Genomic DNA, 20,099 nt, shown 5'->3' with positions numbered 1-20,099 from the left:
TGGAGCTTGCTCCTAGCCGGCTAGGCGTCGCTCTTGCGCTTGCTAACTCGTGTGGCAGCCTTGGGAGGTTTGTAACCTTATTCAAAAGCTAAGAATCACCTCTCACCTCAAGAGTTCGCTCTCTTGATTTGAGAACGAGGGTAAGGCAAGCCTTTGTGGCAAGCCCAAGCCTTTTGTGGCTTCCTCAACAACGTAGACTTATGCAAACCTTTGTGGTGAGCTGAACCACGGGATAAATCTTGTGTCTTGCGTGCTTCATCTTGTTTACTTGCTGGTTTAGCTCATTGCTAGCTGTTATTAGGGTTTGGTTGCTCGATCCACGCTTGTGTGAAGTTTCTGTGGTATTCAGTCTTCGAACTGAATCTTGTCTTTCTATTGCAGGATTAAGCAGCTAGTGGGGTCAGGTTCATCTCTGTAGAATCTCAGCTGTGTTAGATTTATTTTCATAGAGCGGCAGTGCCGCCCTATATTCTAATAGGGTTTTGAGTTGAAATTTTACAGGTCTATTCACCCCCTCTAGGCCTCCTTTAGCTTCCTGTAGGTCCTACAAGTGGTATCAGAGCGAGGTTGCTTCGTATACGCTTCACCACGTGAAGTATGGAAGAAGGAGGATGTTCGAGGACCGTTCGCGATGCGGACGCAAGTGGTGTGCACGTCGAGGATGTCGGCAGCAGCAGCGAGCTATCCATGTCAACAGCAAGTGACGCCACCATCAAAGAAGCCAAGACCACCGATGCCGGAAGAAGAAAGTAAAGAAAAGAAAGAAAAGCCGCCAAAATCGCAGCAAGAGAAGCTAGAGAAAAGAAGGAAGAGCAGCGGCTCAAGGAAAAGAAGAAGAGAAAAGAAGCTAGAAGAATCGCAAGAGAGGTAAGAGCCAAGAGAAGGGCAGCAAGAGCTCAAGAGAATGAGAAGAATGAGTATGATGCATCATCTAGTGAGCTTTCTAGTAGCTCGGATGATGGAGATGATGATGTGTCATACCATGCTTCAAAAGATAGCAAGAAGGTGAAGAGCAAGGAGAAGAAGAAGGATAGCGATGACAAAGGCAACAACAACAAGAAGAAGAAATATGTCGCCGTATCCTTTAATTATTCTTATTTGTCTAACCATAATAAAAGGTCCTTTATCAATGTACCCGCGGGCAAGTTGCCTCATTTTGATGGGACAAACTTCGCCAAGTGGAAGCACTTGATGAGCACCTATCTTATAGGTCTTCACCCCAGTCTTTGGGAGATTGTAGTGAATGGATTGCAGCCACCGGAAGATCTTGAAGTGCCAACAAATGAGGAGCTAGCTGCTGTCCATCTCAATGGCCAAGCCACAAGTATTCTTCTTAGTGCCTTAGATAGAAATGAGTACAACCGAGTGATGAATGTCAATGTTGCAAAATAGATTTGGGACACTTTGCATCTAGCACATGAAGGTGTTGATAAAGTGAGGAAAGCAAAGATTGATTTGTTGATGGCTAAGCTCAATAGGTTCATGATTGTTGATGAAGAGGGGCCACAAGAGATGTTTGATAGATTGATGATCTTAGTGGGCAAAATTAGAGGCTATGGATGTGATGAGCTTGATGATCACAAAGTGGTGAAGGTTATGTTGGAAGCCTACTCACCAAGAAATAAGACCGTAGTTACCTTGATTAGAGATAAGAAGTTTGAGCACTTCACACCTAATGATGTGCTTGGAAGATTGTTGACATTTGACATGCAAAGAGAAGAAGCCAATGAGAGGAGAAGACTTGGTGAGTTGCAAGCCAAGCTAGAAGGCATGAAAATCAAGGAAGTAGCTCTTAAGGCCAATAAATCAAGCAATCAAGGCACCTCCAACAAGGCAAAGGGCAGCAAGCAAGCATCAATAAGTCAACCCAAGGAAATCAAGCCAACCCCACAAAATGATGATCCAAGTTTATCCTCAAGTGAAGATGAAGATGATAGGGCTGATTACATGAAGATTGATGACATGGCCTTGTTCATGAAGAGCTATCACAAGGGGCTAAAAAAGAATGGGTATAAAATAGTACAAAGAAGGTTTCCAAACAAGAAGAAGAGAACTTGCTACAATTATGGTAGCACAGAGCACTTCATTGCTAAGAGTCCCTATGACAAGAAAGAAAACAAATACAAGAGGGACAATAATGAAGGCAAGTATGAACATAAAAAAAGAGATACAAACAAATAGGAGAGGCACACATTGGGCATGAGTGGGACTCAACTAAGGAGTCAAGTGATGAGGATGTGAAGGTTGCAACCGTGGCCATTCAAAAGCCATCCTCTACACTAAGGCTCTTCAACAACATGTCCGATGATTATGACCACTGCTCCACTCACGTTTGTCTTATGGCAAAGGGTGAGAAGGTAAAACAAAGAGCCAAATCTCCTCCACCTTCTAGTGACATCTCTAGTAGTGAACTTAGTGATTCTAGTGATGATGATATTAGTGATGTTGAGAAATATGCTAAATTGACTAAAAAGTTGGATCCTAAGACCAAGCTCTTCATCATAAATCTAATGAAGGAATTAAAAAGTGTCAAAGACGAGCTAGCCGATAGAGATGAATATCTTGAGGAAATCGAAAAGATGTATATTTGCTGCAAGGAAGCTTTTGAGTTAGAGAAAGGTAAGGTGAACTCTTTGAACAAGGCCTTAGCCGAAGAACAAAGAGAATCTGCTCTCACAAAGAAGGCAAATATTGCACTTAATGACAAGTATTATGTCTTAGTTGAAAAGCACAACAAATTTGAGAAGCAATATAATCTTCTATGCGAGAGCACCCCACTCCCCTCTAACACAAATAACACTTCTATTCCCTCCACTAGCTAAGGATGTGGAAAATACTATAATCTTGACTTAAATATTTCTTCCACTAACCTTGCAAACTTGGAGGTTATGAAAAAGGAGATTGCTAGGCTCAATGCTATGTTAGGAAAAAGGTGCATGAAAGACAAGATACCTGTTGGTGGCAAAGTTGAAAAACCAAAGAGGCCGCAATACAAAGGTGGAAGAAATCCATGCATCAAAGATGGGCTTGGGCACACTCATGGAGGTAAAACCAATGGGAGAAAGGTAATCAATGGATATGAGTGTGTTCAGTTCATGAGCAAAGGGCAGGAAGGTATAGATAGGTCTGCAGAGATGGTGGCACAAGGCCAGCCCAGAGCAACACCGCAGCCTATGGGCAACAATGCTACTGTGAAGGGCGGCAGTGCCGCCCCTCATAGAAAAGGGAAGACCACCTCCTTCTCCTCTACTCATGTCAAGCCCAAGAAGAAGGTGTCTCATCCTGAGCAGGTTGTTCAGAAACCAAAGAAATCTATCTGGGTCACTCCAAATAGATATGCTTATCAACCAAAGGCAAAAACACATCAACAATGTTTGAATTCTAACTTTGTTTTGCAGCACAACAGCAAGAGGGAAGTGTTTGCCAAGTTTGTTGGCAATGGTCAAAATATTTATCTTAATACTTCTATTTGGGTTCCTAAAGTTCTAATGACTAACGTGCAAGGCTCCAAGAATATTTGGGGACCTAAAACTAGAAACTAAACTTGTGTTACAGGCATACTCCTCCAATGGGTCAAGTTGGGTGCTTGACAATGGCTGTACAAATCATATGACCAGAGAAAAGAGTATGTTCTCATCATACTCCCCAACTATAAATTCAGATGGGAATATTATATTTGGTGACAATTCAAAAGGGGGTGTGATTGGACTTAGTAAAGTAGCTATTACACTTGATCATTTAATTACAAATGTCTTACATGTTGATTCCTTGAAGTACAATCTGATGTCAGTCTCTCAATTATGTGAGATGGGCTACAATTGTCTCTTCACGGATAAGGGTGTGGAAGTCTCTAAGAGGGAGGATTCCTCTATTGTCTTTATGGGTCGTCTCAAGAACAAGCTTTACCTAGTTGATTTCAGCAAAAGTAAAGCTAAGCTTGAGACCTATTTAGTGGCAAAATCTAGCATGAGTTAGCTATGGCATCGCTGACTAGCTCATGTTGGGATGAGGAACTTGGCCAAACTCCTAAAAGACAACTACATCCTTGGACTAACCAATATTTAATTTGAGAAAGACAGGATTTATAGTGCTTGCCAAGCCGAAAAGCAAGTAGGTGTACCTCACCCACCAAAGATCATCATGACCACCACACAACCATTGGAGTTGATTCATATGGATCTCTTTGGACCAGTCGCCTACCTAAGCATCGGGGGTAACAAATATGGTCTAGTTATTGTTGATGATTATTCTCGTTTCACTTGGGTGTTCTTTGTTTATGATAAGTCCTAGGTGCAAGAGAAAGTCAAGATATTTGTGAGAAGGGCACAAAGGGAGTTCGGTCTTCCTATCAAGAAGATAAGAAGTGACAATAGGATCGAATTTAAGAACACTCTAGTTGAAGAGTTTTTTTATGATAAGGGCATCAAGCATGAGTTTTCAACTCCTTACACCCCTCAACAAAATGGTATAGTAGAGAGGAAGAACCGTACACTTTTTGATATAGCAAGGACAATGCTAGATGAGTACAAGACGTCGGACCTCTTTTGGAGTGACGCCATCAACACCGCTTGCCATGCCATCAACTACCTCTACTTACATAAGAAACTCAAGAAGACTTCATATGAGCTTCTAACCAGTAACAAACCAAAGGTGTCATACTTTAGAGTGTTTGGGTGCAAGTGCTTTATACTTAACAAAAGACCCAAAACCTCTAAATTCGCACCTAAAGTTGATGAAGACATTCTTCTTGGTTATGGATCAAATGATCATGCATATTGTATCTTCAACAAAACCATGGGTAGAGTTGAAGTCATGGTAGATGTGACATTTGATGAATCTAATGGCTCTCAAGTGGAGCAAGTTGATTCAAGTGTTGTAGGAAAGGAGGATTCACCAAGTGAAGCAATCAAGCAAATGGCTATAGGCGACATTAGGCCACAAGAAGATCGAGCCACTGATGATGATGATCCACAGGATGTTGCTGCATAAATTTCCGTTGATGTACTCCATCGACAAGGGCGGCACTCACCTGCTGAAAATTAGCAGGGCGGCAGTGCCGCCCCATCCACCTCAGCAGCAGCTCCTTTAACTCCTACTCCACCACTTCAAGAGCTCAACCTAAAGCCTATCTTTGAACAAGAAGAAGCTAAAAGTCCAGAGGAAGAACAAGGAGGTGTTGAGCATCCAAGGCTACATCACACTATACAACGGGGTCACCCCATTGACAACATCCTTGGGAGCATTCGAAAGGGGATAACAACTCATTCACATTTAGTAAATTTTTGTCAATATTACTCGTTTGTTTCCTCTTTAGAACCTCTCAAGGTAGAACAAGCACTTAGAGATCTGGATTGGGTCATGGCCATGCAAGAAGAGCTCAACAACTTCGAGAGAAATCAAGTGTGGAACTTGGTGGAAAGGCCCAATACCAATGTCACTGGTACCAAATGGGTCTTCCGCAACAAGCAAGATGAAAATGGCATGGTGACAAGGAATAAGACAAGATTGGTGGCCCAAGGCTTCACTCAAGTAGAGGGCTTGGACTTTGAAGAAACATATGCACCGGTGGCAAGACTTGAAGCAATTCGAATGCTTCTAGCCTTTGTTGCCCATCATGACTTCAAGCTATACCAAATAGATGTTAAAAGTGCATTTCTCAATGGCCCAATACAAGAGTTGATATATGTGGAGCAGCCATCGGGGTTTGAAGATCCCAAGTTCCCCAACCATGTCTATAAACTCCAAAAGGCGCTCTATGGTCTTAAGCAAGCACCAAGAGCATGATATGAATGTCTTAAGAAATTCTTGCTCAAACAAGGCTTTGAAATAGGCAAAGCTGATCCTACACTCTTTACTCATAAAGTTGAAAATGATATATTTGTGTGCCAAATATATGTCGATGACATAATATTTGGTAGTACTAACCATGTGTATTATGATGAGTTTAGTAGGATCATGACTAAGAGATTTGAGATGTCCATGATGGGTGAGCTGAAGTTCTTCCTTGGATTTCAAATTAAGCAAATAAAGGAAGGGACATTCATTAGCCAAACCAAGTACACCCATGATATGCTTAAAAAGTTCGACATGGTGAATGCTAAGCCTATCAAAACTCCCATACCAACCAATGGACATCTTGATCTAAATGAAGAAGAGAAAGCCATGGACATCAAGGTATATCGATCCTTGATCGGCTCTCTACTTTACTTATGTGCATCTAGGCCGGATATAATGCTTAGTGTGTGCATGTGTGCTAGATTTCAAGCTAACCCAAAAGAGTATCACTTAGTGGCTGTTAAAAGAATTTTAAGATATTTAGTACACACTCCTAACCTTGGCTTGTGGTATCCCAAGGGCTCCAAGTTCAATCTACTTGGCTATTCGGATTCTGATTATGCCGGTTGCAAGGTAGATAAAAAAGCACTTTGAGGACATGTCAATTCCTTGGATGGTCCCTAGTGTTTTGGAGTTTAAAGAAGCAAAATTGTGTAGCCCTTTCCACCGTCGAGGCCGAGTATGTTGCAGCCGATGAATGTTGTGCTCAACTAGTTTAGATGAGGCAAACCCTTCGTGATTTTGGATGTAAATTCACCAAGATCCCACTATTATGTGACAATGAAAGTGCCATAAAGCTTGCAAACAATTCCATAATCCACTCAAGAACCAAACAATGAGTTGGAAGAAGACTGGTGAAGCTAGAGAGATTGATCCTTACTCCTCTAATAGATCCAATGGCTTTGATTATAGATTTTGGAATGCTTTCCAATCTAATTTTTATGCCACAGCCATCGTATCCAAGTCAAAGGGCAAGATCAGCAAAATGCAGTATATTGATTTTGGTGACTTGGAGAGTAGAGATGATCATCAGTTTGCTATAGCCATCAAGACCTGTGACTACTTTGAGATGACAGACATCATGAGTTTCAGGTATGATTGGAATAGGAAGATTCTTGCATAGTTTCATGCCACTTACTATTGGAATAGGGAAGTGGATGAGCTTCATTGGATGACTGATGGGTGACATTATCACATTGATTTTGTCATCTTCTGTCATATTCTTGGTTTTGGACACATCCACAGAGGATATGAGAGGATTCATAATGAGCGTCGTCTTGAGCCAATGGAAGTAAGCTTCATGTGGGAGGATCAAAATCTTGCAGTTCCTGATTGGTCAAGAACCAAGCTCAAGAGCTTCTATTACATCATGAACAATCTTTTTAGGATCACTCTTAACCCTAAAGACAATGCAATAGATTTGACTAGCTATATCACTAATGTGTTGTATAGGTTTCCTAGCTGTGAAAAGTTTAATGTTCCAAGATTTATTTGGGTTGAGCTAGCATATGCCTTAGATGATGGGAGGATATCTTTGCCCTATGCTCCTTACCTCATGTTTATAATTGAGAGAGTGACTGGCATGTGGTTCCCTAAGGATTGTGAGCACACTGTTTACAAGATCAAAAAGACCCATGGTGGCTTAGGGGGACTTGGCTCAGCTACTCAACACACTGGTTCTGGAGGACTTGGAGATAGTGAGGCAGCATGCTTTCACTCTTCTGGAGCTGCACATAGAGATATTCCTAAGCTATCTATGGCTAGGGAACAAAAAAAGAAGTCAAAGTGGGGGAAGAATCTTTTTGTGAGGATAGAATGGAGAATAGGGAAGCTGTGAGGCATGCTAGGGAGATGGCAGGGCTGCCACCACTTCCACTAGTGCAGTCACCACCTCAGTTTCCTAACTTGCCTCACCTTTCTTCTTCTGATGAGGAGCATGATCACCCACATGAGCATCATGATGAATAGCCAGATGATCAGCAGTATGGGCACTTATATGAGCCATTCAGTCAGTACTATGAGTATCCATAGGGGCAGCATTTTGAGGAGCCCCCAAGGCAGTAGGACCTTGGTGCAGAGATTCACCCTACAGAGGCTGATCCACAGGTTCAGACAGCTTTGTTTTGCACATATTCCAGGAGACCGTGTCCTTTGATGGATTAGCCAGGGCCTTCTACTTCAGCTGGGGTATCTCCTCCGTGACGTTCAGCACGCTTCACTTCACACACCCACGTCACCGGATGTGCCCATGTTGACTCCGATAGTGACAAGTGACTTTTCTTCTTTTTCTTCTCTTTTTGGTACTTGATGCCAAAAGGGGAGAAAATTAGAGGGGTCAACAGATTTTCGACGCCCTAGGTTGCTACGCTTCTTGTTCAGATCCGATGAGAGTAGTTGTTAGGTTATGAGTTTGAGAGTCGCTCAAAACTCTATTTTATGGAATATGCTACTTTATGACTTAATTTGCTTTGGATATGAACATGTATTCATGGTTACTGTTTTAGCTTGTCATATTATGAGTTTAGATTGGTTTATATTCATATAATCTGCTGTAGGAATCTGATTGCTACCTGACTGATATAGGCAGGACGGCAGTGCCGCCCTCTATGGCCGACAGTGCCGCTCTGTGCTATATTAGCCAGAGTCTTGTGTGCTTGAACTGATATGACCTGTCATATGCATCACTTTTATTCATGTGACACTTTGTTCAGCACCCCACGATAGGCATGGATGTAGGGGGAGGTTCCCATCACACCTAAAATATGAATTGTGGCCTTTCATGCCAAATTGAGAATTCAAATCTCTATTCACATATTTAGGGGGAGGCTCCTACACCCATGGTTCAAAAATCTCAGTTTAGATTTTATATCATTTGTAAGCTCTAATTGGGTTGTCATCAATTATCAAAAAGGGAGAGATTGTAAGTGCAATCAAGCTCTATTGTGGGTTTTGGCATTGATGACCACCAAATTAGAGGACTAATGAGATTTATCGAGATGACAAGCAGGGAATTGAAAAATGAGGATGATGTATAGGTTGCAGGTGTCCTAATTACAAAGGAAGTTTAAATTCTTTTATGTTTTGAAATTGAGTTTAGAGAAAGTCGTACTATTAAGAGGGATTTTAGGACAGTTGGTCAACTGTTGAACTAGATGCTCAAATTCTCAAATTTACATCCTCTCACCTAGTCAAAACAGCCAGCCAAATTTCATATCATCTTACCTATTTTGGCTAGGGTGGCAGTGCCGCCCTGTTAAGAGCGGCAATGCTACCCTTAACTGACTGTTGGACCCAAGGGGTATTTATACCCTTCAGGTCCGACCCATAACGATCATCTTCTTCACTGAGTCATTCTGCTCGAAACAAGACAGAACCAAAGCTCACTTCTCTCCTCATTGTTGCTCCACCATCCCTCAAGAAAATCCTTGATTCCAACCATCAAAACTTGAGAGAAAAGGCAGCAAAACTCGATTGAAGAGCAGATCCACTGATTCCTAAAGTCTAAGAGCATTTGGTTCACGTTTGGCCGGCGGTTCTAGGGTTTGTTACTCTTGGAGCTTGCTCCTAGCCGGCTAGACGTCGCCCTTGCGCTAGCTAACTCATGTGGCAGCCTTGGGAGGTTTGTAACCTTATTCAAAAGCTAAGAATCACCTCTCACCTCAAGAGTTCGCTCTCTTGATTTGAGAATGAGGGTAAGGCAAGCCTTTGTGGCAAGCCCAAGCCTTTTGTGGCTTCCTCAATAACGTAGACTTACGCAAACCTTTGTGGTGAGCTGAACCACGGGATAAATCTTATGTCTCACATGCTTCATCTTGTTTACTTGCTGGTTTAGCTCATTGCTAGCAGTTATTAGGGTTTGGTTGCTCGATCCACGCTTTTGTAAAGTTTCTGTGGTATTCAGTCTTCAAACTAGATCTTGTCTTTCTATTGCAGGATTAAACAGCTAGTGGGGTCAGGTTCATCTTTGTAGAATCTCAGTTGTGTTAGATTTATTTTCATAGAGCGGCAGTGCTGCCCTGAAAGGCCGGTAGTGCCGCCCTATATTCTAACAGGGTTTTGAGTTGAAATTTTACAGGTCTATTCACCCCCCTCTAGGCCTCCTTTAGCTTCCTATAGGTCCTACATACCCGAGCCCCATCCTGCTTCCCACCCGTGCCTCCTCTGCTTATGGCCCGCGCATGCCATGTGGGAATCGCCTGCACCTTCTTCATCTTTTTTGACGTAAGTTTCCCACACCGCTTCGAAAGTCACCAGCATCGGGAAGAGGAGTAGGGCGCATGGAGGATGCCTAGCTAGCGCCTAGAGGAGGAGAAGACACCAAGGCGAGGCAGCAGAAAAAGCGACGAGAGAGATGCAACACCTAATTTACTTTTGAAACATTGAGATGCAACACTTGCAACAAACGTCAAGCAGATGAAACACTTGAAACATGTTTCTAAAACACTTATAAAAACATTTGGAAAACATTGCAAAACATACACAATATACAGATAAAACACTTTCAACATACATCCAAAAACACAGATAAAACATTAGAAACAGTCCTTTGCAACGTACGTGTACAACCATTGCAACATATGCAACATCTCGATCTACTTTTGCAACATACGCATGAAACAATTGCAACATACCTATAAAACACATAAAACATATGCTTGCAACATGTGTTTTTAGCACATCGCAACATCTCCTTGCTGCTTGGGAGAATGAGGACTCATCAGCGTTGAAAGCATCTAGACCCCTAGTTGGGTTTTGGTGATTAATGACAATACGTGATTACTGTGACTAACGTGTGTTTTATAGATGCAATTAAGTTAGGTCACGATAATGGAAATTGATTGGGCAATCATGGTTGTCATGCCCCTACAATGGAAATCATTTTAGTTTTCAAAGGATGGACGACAAGGTTAAGGATAGACTAGTTCTAAGTGTCGTTTGGTGTTGAAGAGACACTTAGAGTAGTTTAGGACTTGGTTTTTCCTTTGGCCGTACTATTAAGGGGGTATGGATGGCTAACTTAACCTACATGAGTCTAGTGGGTTAGGTATGGTGCACACTTGTCTAATCTAGCACTAGATAGCTCCTAAAAAGCCCTTAGATCAATTAGAGCAAACTTCATTCACATATGATTGCGAGTTGGAAGTAAATGGAGGGTCAAATGCTGACCAGACGCTGGTTCTGGTGTGACCAGGCGCTAGCGCAAAGTCCGGTCAGTTCATTTGATCAAGATGAAGTCATCTAGCGCAATCGGACACTGAGAGGTGAGTGACCGAACGCTGGGTGCCAGCGTCCGGTCGACTCTAGTAAGGTTCTAGAGAGGGAAAATCGTGACCAGATGCGTCCGATCAGTGCTGACCGGACGCTGTCCAGCGTCCGATCACAACTCAAACACTCGGTGGCGGGGAGAACTGACCAGAGCATCCAGTCAACTTGATCGGAGTGTCCGGTCACCCCATAGTGGCACATAACGGTTCGTTTTGAATGAGGGGTTATAAATACTTCCTCTATTCACTCAAGGGATCACTTTTGCTCATTCCAACAGCTAAGAAACACCATTGAGAGTGCCAAGAAGAGCAAGATCCTAGTGAGGTGATTGAGATTTGAGAATCCAAGAGAGAGGCCTCATTAGTGAAAGCAAGAGTAGAAAAGTGTGCATCCACCCTTCTCATTAGGCTTGTCGTGGTCAAGTGAGAGTTTGTGCTTGTTACTCTTGGTGATCGCCATCACCTAGATGGCTTGGTGGTGATTGTGAGCTTGGTGATCATTCGACGGAGCTTATGGATGACCCAACTCAACTTGTGAGCGGTTGTGGATGATTCACCGTGATAGAGTGTCGAAGAATCAACCCATAGAGAGCACTTGATCAAGGAGGATCAAGGGGGAGCTACACCCTTACGTAGGTGCTCCAACGATGACTAGTGGGGAGTGGCGACTCTCCGATACCTCAGCAAAACATCGCCGCGTTCCTCCCTCTCTCTTTACTTTGAGCATTTACTTTGAGCAATTCAATTATTGTCTTTACATTCATAGAATTGACATGCTAGAGTAGGATTAGAATATAGGTTGCTAAACTTTTGTGCGTTAGAATAATAGAAACACTTTCTAGGCACAAGGGGTGAATTAGGCTAACCATAGGGTTTAATTATTGCTAAGAATTTTAGAATTAGCCCAATTCGCCTCCCCTCTTGGGCATCTTGATCCTTTCAGGCGTGTGGAGTTTGTCGGAGGCAACAGCCCGACAACACTTTTAGGCATCGGGCCGGCGGCAAGGGTAATCAGACACGCAACACGGCAGGGAGGCATAGGGTCACCGCGCCTCTGAGGCAGCCACGCACTACTCCTGGCACGAAAGGCCGATAGTCTGGTGGCCGAGCGCCGCGTCTAGTAGGCAAGGTCGGCAGTCCAGTGGCCGAGCGTTGCTCCTCGGAGATGGTAGGCGAGCCGATAGGAACAATGAGCGAATAAGAGCGATAAACTTTTTTATTAGAAACAGACGAGGGGATTTGAGGGGGGTCATTGGACCGGTCCATAGCGCATCTGAGGGCCATGTCCGAATAGGCAAGGATAGACGGGCATCCTGACCCAGCATCATCATTTCAACATTGAAGCACTTTTTTTCTTCAGTTTCTTGAGTAACTCTACTAGTGTTTTAAGTATTGTTTTCAGCTCCTTGAACAAATTTACTGATAAAGTTAGATGATGTTTTTATAAAACATTTGGTAAAATGGCTTCCCATGCTAGATAAAAATGCAAAAATATCTATAACTAGTTGGCCCCCCACTCTTCGCTGCGGCGCATGGAAGGGAAAGATGCATTCAAAAGTTAGATTACCACATTAGGAGTGGAAATTTTGTAGTGAGCAAGAGGTACGTGCAAAGTAATTTAAGTGAGGAAGATGTTAGAGGTCAAATAAAATTCAGAGGATGCTTTGTATAGGCCAAAACAATCAGGCTGATAGCAATTGCAGAGGTCAGAAGCACAACTGTTCATCGTAGAAGGCAAATACAAAATACACACTACAACAACTGCAACAAATGTGATATAGCATACATAGATACATTTGGCCTATTCCGGGCACCACATTTTCTTGTACGAAGCAAAGGCATGGAGCTAACTGGAGTAGTTTTTTTTGTGAAGGACCATCATGAACAGAACCATGGTTTGACATCTACAAACTGTTTACACCAAAATTTGGAAGAAGATGTTGCAGGGACTCGAAAGCTCCTAAGATCATGTCACTAATGAATCAATTACATGCAGATCGGGACTAGCTGATTTAGATGTATAAAATGGAATCAGCTTTCCACAGATAGCGCCAGCGGATAACAACAAAGGCTACGTTCGGCGCCAGGACGAAGCATGCCAGACTCTACAAAAAGGAAAAGATTAGAGTCCAAGTTATCTTAAATTAGGAATGTTTTCTTTAGAGTAAAAAATTGTAATAAGTCATGCTTAGACAGGAGTCATGCACAGGGCCCAGGTATAAATACCAAACCTCGGCTATTGTAAGAGAATCAATCAATCCAAATACAAGTCAATTACTTTTTCGGCTCCGGCCACCCCTTAGGAGTAGTAGAGTAGATCTCGGTGAGTTCTTCAGCGAGTATGGCTGCATCGATCCGGTCGACCTCCACTACTTGTCTGTAAGTACCATCATGGTTTATACCTCTGTTCATATGGCTGCATCGATCTGGTCAACCCCCACTATGGCTCTGGTATAAGCTAGTTATCGACTCTTGTTTAATTCAAGTATGGCCTATATGATTCTGCCTCACACCCTATTGCTTGAATTAGATCAAGGTCAAGTTATCGGCTCTACCTTAGAATGGTAGTCTTTGGTAGATTCATTAAGTTACCGATATTGCTTATTGCTTTTATTATTTATCTAATTACAGCAATATCATTCTGCCCGATTGAGATTGATTTAGATCGACCTTATATCTTATTTGACCCATCGTTTGCTAACCTAAAATTGATCCAATCTACACCTTAAACGATGAGTTGTCTTATCGGTTGTTTTACATCAATCTTGATCGTGTATAACGTGCGGTTAAGGCATGTTGCGTCTTGAGTAGATCTATTGGCTATAGAGAACCATTCCACGGCCCATTATCACGGCCTGTGTGATTCTGCCTCACACCCCACTATTAGCACCGTGGAGTGGGGATCGATATTTAGTAGATCTATTTCTAGTAAGGCATGACTTTAACTGTGCGTTATGCTTGAATCGATTGTTTTAGCCGATATCGAGCGCTTTCACAAACAGTTCGCATCACAAGACCATTGAAGTAAAGATAGGTTGAAAGATATGTTAGCCCCATGATCTTATTATTGTATTACGGCCTACATGATTCTGCCTCATGCCCCACTGATAGTAGTAATGAGTTAGGGTCATCGAGTCTATAGTTATTTCTATGGCCTGTATGATTCTACCTCATGCCCCACTGGTCATAATGATAGATGAGATCTAACATGTTTCTTAGATTTATCTTTATTAAACGGTTAAGTGGTGTTGAATTGTTTGTTTATATAAAAAGGGGTTCGGTTAATTATAATCATTGGCTCAGCACAAACCGATCATTGTTGACATCTTATTGCCATTGATTAATATCTGTTCGATTAATGATATTTATCCTGAATGATAACCGATTCTTCTTATGCAACCCCATGAGCTCTAATTGATTTATTCTCATGAATATACTAGAATCGACTATTTAGTCGATCTTCTTTCATATCGGCTCTCATAGCTACACATTCAGGACTGTCTGGCAACACCGGCAAGTTCCACCCTTAATTACTGATGAACTTTCTCTCCTTATCAATTGCAAGGTCAAATTAACTGGAACATCTTGGGAGGATCATGTAGGATCGACCACCCCTATGCTGAAGCTAGGCGGATTTGCTCCATTGAGCGGACCCTTCTAGCTTGTTGCGTGTGTCCTCGACATAGGGCAAAAATTCTATGTCGACACATGTTTCTGGCACGCCCGGTGGGACCCCACAATCGTCATGGCGGTTCACAACAACGACGATATCCTTATGCTACATTATGAAGATCTACCTGATGGGAATAAGGATATCATCAGCAAAGCTATAGAAGAGTTTTAGAATAAATATTTGTTGTCCTACACCAAAACACATGACAATATAATTGTTCAGAAATTTCCACTACCAAGAGTTCTGTTACACGAGCAGATGGACACAAATGAAGCTAAAGACAGGCATTTTTTAAAGAGATTATGGACAAATCTATTCATGATGCCATGTCAAGCCATAACGAAGCTTTCATGGATGTATTCCATAACGCCTTAAAAGAGGCGATTCATAGATATTTAGTTGGTCAAGGTAGACCGGCTTATTACAACATTCCAGATCTGTCGACCTAGGGGACCAATCAAGTTGGTACCAGCCATCAAGAAGCAGCACCAACTGGTAGTGGTGATGTCTAGATAATTCAGGGTTCATCTGAACAAACTCAAGGAACTACTACAAATCAAACACAGTACCATCCTGGACCACCAGTACAGCATGTGCAACAACCGGCGAGGCAAAGTCATAACTAGATGATCAATTTTGGCACATCAGGCCACATACCGTCGTCGGCTCAAAAAATAGCACCGTCAGTTTAAAGGATCCGTAGAGATATAGATCCTTATATCTATAATCATAGACTTCAAGCAGCAAGCCAGCAAAGGACTCAGTAGATTGAGATTCCACAAGGGTATCACTATGGCACAGATTATAACACCCTCCACATGATGCCAAATCTAGGATATCAAGGTACGCGGGATTTCAATTCACAGATAGGTCAGCAGGTATAGAGAAATCCAAATCTGTAAGCTGATGAGTTATTGCTGAGGGTGACTAAGATGATGAAGAATCAGTTTGGTCTGAAGCCAAAAGGGCTGACCTTTTCGTACAAATGTCCATATCCAGAATGGTATGATTTGGTCGCTCTTCTAACAAATTATAGGCTCCCAGAATTCGCTAAGTTCACTGGCCAAGATAGTACAAGCATGATAGAACATGTCAGTCGGTATCTTACACAATTGGGCGAAGCGTCAGTTGAAGATGCCCATCGAGTTCGTTTCTTCTCTCTGTCCTTATCAGGGCTAGCCTTCACTTGGTTTTCATTATTGCCAATCAATTTCATTGCCAATTGGGCTGACCTAGAGAAGAAGTTTCATATATATTTTTATACTAGGACTAGAGAAAAGAAGATTACCGATCTAACAACCATGAGACATAAGACTAATGAATCGGGCACTGAATTTCTTCAGAGGTTTCGAGAGACTAGGAACTTGTGCTTCTCCTTAAACTTCTAATGATCAACTAGCTGCTTTGGTTGTTCAAGGAATGCTGCTGATGTGGAAAGAAAAGCTACTGGGACAAGAATTTGACAACTTGGGACAATTGGCTCAATGAGTAGCGACGCTTAATAGCCAATTTTAGAGTATGCGCAGAGATACCCAATTTTAGAAGAGTACCTCAGTAGCCGAAGCTTATGATTCAAACTCAGTCGATGACAGCTATGAAGATGAAGAAGAAGAGGTTGCTACAGCTAAATGAAATTGGGGCAAGAAAACAGTGATGGTGCCAAATCCTTGGGGAAGAGGAGTCAAGGAGAGCTATGACTTTGATGTCACCAAATCAGATAAACTCTTCAATTTCTTGCTGGAGAAAGGGCAGATCAAGTTGCCCGATGGTCATGTCATGTTGCCCCCTGATCAGTTGAAGAATAAAAAGTTCTGCAAGTTCTATAATGCTACTTCTCATCCTACTAATGAATGTAGAATCTTTAGGCAGCATATACAGAGTGCTATTTAGCAGGGGAGGCTCAAATTTGATATGCCTCAGAAAATGAAAGTTGATGATAATCCTTTCCCAGAAGATCAAAACATAATTGATGCTGGGCTATTCAAAGGAAAAACCAAGGTCCTAACATCAACCAAATCAAAAGAAGCTAGAACAGTTGATCCCAAGATGCAAATATTGGTTGACGAGTACAGAGAAATTAGAAGACGTCGTGCCGAGCAAAAGAGCCGATACGAGCAGGGGAAGACGTTAAGAGTAGAGACGATAAAGTCGCAGGTCACATCTCGGATTCTATTGAATAAATGGCAGCGGTTGAAGAAAAAGGATTATCAAAGTTGGTTAAAAGATCAAGCATACCAGCATCAATTGAAGCAAGAAAGGTATGAAAGGGAACAAGCCAAATTACATTGAACTTATCCTTTCTTTAGACATTGCTAGAATGAAGGTTTAAAGTTGCCTACCAGACATGACTGTCCAGGATGCAGCAACCAATATCGGGAGTATAGGCAGTCTCAAACCAACCACCGGTCTATCCATGCTCAAGATGCATATCATCATAATAACATGGATCGATGCTTAAAAAATAAAAGTGTTCATGATCAGCTTGGAAAAAGAGTCGTTGATCAGGACTGGGCTGATTATAAAAAAGAAGGCACTGAAAGAAGATATGTGTGGCAGGAAAGCCAATGGTGCCCAGGAGGTTTAATAAGAAGCCAGAAAAGAAGGGTGCAATGCCTAAGGAATAAAGAGATGGAACATGCTCAGGCATCTGGTAAGACTCAAGTGTGGCATACAAAATAGATAGCCGATAGAATGCAACCATCGGCTAATATCCAAATGGTTTTTCTATTGCCATCAGAATTCAGAGCTCTGGTAGATCAAGAAGTTTATTCAGATTTCAATGAATCAGAGTATAAGGAGATAGTTGCCAAGTTGACGGTTGTACAACAAGCAATATTTGATAAGCCAGTCAAACATCGGCACTTAAAGGCCTTATATACAAAAGGTCTTGTCGATGGGAAGCCGATAAACAAGATGTTGGTGGATGGAGCTGCTTCTGTCAATCTTATGTCTTACACTACTTTTTGTAAACTTGACAAAGGACTAGAAGATTAGATGGAGACTAACATGATGCTTAAGGATTTTGAAGGTAATACGTCTAAGACCCGGGGACAATAAACATTGAGCTAACAATTGGAAGCAAGACTCTGCTCACTACATTCTTCATCATCAATGGGAAAGGGTCTTACAATTTGCTCCTCGGTCGTGATTGGATTCATGCAAATTGTTGCATACCATCAACCATGCATCAGTGTTTGATTCAATGGCATAGGGATGATGTCGAACTGGTTCATGTTGATGAGTCCATGAGTATCGCAACAGTTGATCCAGTCTTTTGGGAACTAGGAGACTTCAAATGTTTTTCTAGCAAGTCATGGGAAGGAGGCTTCATTAAGATCAGCAATGAAAGCCAATAGCCGATGCAAGCGATCGGCTCTAAAAGCTTGTTTTAGTAGAAAATCACGACTTCACGTTGGCCATTGGATTAAAGGAAAAATAAGCGTTGAGTCTTAGAGATGGATTTCGGCCAACGTATGTGAATGCTGAGTCAAAGTGTGAGTGCGATTTAGAGTTAATGGATTTCTTAAGAAGTTCTGTTTCGCTTAAAATGATGCTTGACCTGGGTTCATTAATCGTTCAACCTTTGATATAAAAAGTTCTGTGGTACGTTATCCTAACACCCAGTCAATATTTGATAGCCAATTCGTTCTCAACTCTAATAGTCGGTACCAGAAAGGTATCGTCTCTAGTTCAAAAAAATGAAAATCTTCAAAGACAATAAAAGCCGATACGATATGTATCGCTGATAGAGCAAAAACAAAAAGCAAAAGCAATTATATACAAGGGCATTGCACTAAGGCACATTCATAAAAGAACATGAGTCTTTGTTCATCAGATTACCCAAAGTACAAACTAATCAAAGACTTTGTTCACCACATCCTGAGCGGATGTGATGTCCACGTTGGCCTCCGCCGCTGCATTGAAATTTTCTATCAAATCTTCATGTCCCTTGGGGCCATCGTCAATCAGGAAGCCAACCTCCATGGTGTGGAGATCATGCCTAGTTTGGACCTGTGCCGCAGTTAGCACCACCGATGCACTGTGATGAACACCATGAAGAGCAATCTCCTAGGAGCGGGCCAAGATGTCTTGGAGACGAGCATCAATGGGGGAACCCCTCGCATTAACGGCATTCGCAGCCACATTTGCCACCGATTAGAGAGATTCCAGTTGCACCGTTTGAGCTAGCAATTGTAGAAGAATATCAAGACAAAGGCAATAGAAACCTTAATAGAAATGTTCATGGAGCTCATCCTACCTGCTACCACGGCGTCAGACTCAGCCAACCGCGCTCGAATGGTGTTGGCCTCCTCCTCAGCCACATTAAGAGCCACTTGGAGGACTCCCAGATGAATCTCCAGTTGGTAGTTGTTCCAAATCGCCTCGGAATAGTGGTCCTTGGCCGCCCTCCATTCTCGGAAGAAGCACCGAGCATCATCACCATCATATGAGTTGGAAGAACCCGACACGGAAGATGCAGCATCAATGGGTTTGTTAGTCTTGGGAAAAGGATGAAGGCTGTCATTCATAATGAACCTATAGGCGAGTCAGGATAGATCATCATCATGAACAAAGGTTGCCAATCTCACTTGATGCGTCAGAGACGCTGGCTCATTGGCATGTCTTTTGACAGGATCTCCTTTGCCATGCGCTAACCTCAATTACCTTTGCCGGCCATGAGAAATGATTGGATCTATAGAAAAGAGGAAGGGAACCGCTGCAGGGTTATGGCAGACGGATGGAAGCGAAGGATCAGTTGTAGATAGAGATGTGTTTGAGGCCAAAGCCCTCGGCTTGTATTTAAAGACATGAAGTGAAGAGACGGACGCCTTGGGGCGCGCAAAAGGCAACCGTAATTAATAGAAGGCAAAACGCCACTTCACCAATATCGAAGAGAATACGACGCCAGATGACTAAGGATGGAAGATCGAAAGGCTCCATTAATAAAGGCCGTATTTTCAGACCTAGATAAAATTAAAGCCAAGGGTCTGGAATGGGCTATTTTCAAAATTGATTCTTTAGTCAGAACAAAGAACGACTTTTGAGAAGGCTAGAAACGAATTACCCTTAATGACTAAGGGTAAAAGGGCTGATGGAGTCACCCTATAAACCCACGCATAGACATAGTACTGTCTCTCCTTAGGAAGTTTAAACCAGATTGAGGTGTGTTATGCCGAAGTTTACAAGAATTTTATGATGGATAACTTGGAAGATTTGTGCTGCCTTCGGCTGCGCGCTCTTGAAAAGCATTGAAGCCTATGAACCAAGGATTGCGATGTTATGATTGAGAAGTCAGGAATGAGCAATTCTTTGAGGGAGGTTTGGTT

The sequence above is a fragment of the Miscanthus floridulus genome, chromosome 4 (genome assembly GCF_019320115.1).
Source record: "Miscanthus floridulus cultivar M001 chromosome 4, ASM1932011v1, whole genome shotgun sequence".
NCBI lineage: Eukaryota > Viridiplantae > Streptophyta > Magnoliopsida > Poales > Poaceae > Miscanthus > Miscanthus floridulus.
Note: the sequence above shows the minus strand (reverse complement) of the source record.